A 452-nucleotide genomic window follows, 5' to 3' on the forward strand; every position below is an offset into this window, starting at 1 on the left:
GGAGTTCTATTGTTAGTTTCCTGAGGAACCTCCACACTGTTTTCCAGAGGGGCTGTACCAGTTTACATTCTCACCAACAGTGTAGGAGGGTGCCCGTTTCTCCACATCATCGCCAGCATCTAGAGTTCTCTGATTTGCTCATTTTAGCCACTCCGACTGGCGTGAGGTGGTATCTCAGTGTGGTTTTGATGTGTATTTCCCTGATGAGGAGGGATGCTGAGCATCGTTTCATGAGGGAACATGGAAGTTTTACAAGGCAAAAAAGTGGTTTGGTTATTGAAAGGTTACTTTCCTTGAGGGGATGATGAAGTCCATCAGGTGGAATGCGTCCCAAGTGCCAGTCAGGGGATTCCTGATGGACTGGTCTAAGATTCCATTCCTGGAATAGCAAATCTGCAACTAAGTCTCTATTTGGTGGTGTGGGACGTAACATAAGTGACTCAATGTTGGAC

The sequence above is a fragment of the Crocuta crocuta genome, unplaced genomic scaffold (genome assembly GCF_008692635.1).
Source record: "Crocuta crocuta isolate KB4526 unplaced genomic scaffold, BGI_CrCroc_1.0 scaffold504, whole genome shotgun sequence".
Taxonomy (NCBI): domain Eukaryota; kingdom Metazoa; phylum Chordata; class Mammalia; order Carnivora; family Hyaenidae; genus Crocuta; species Crocuta crocuta.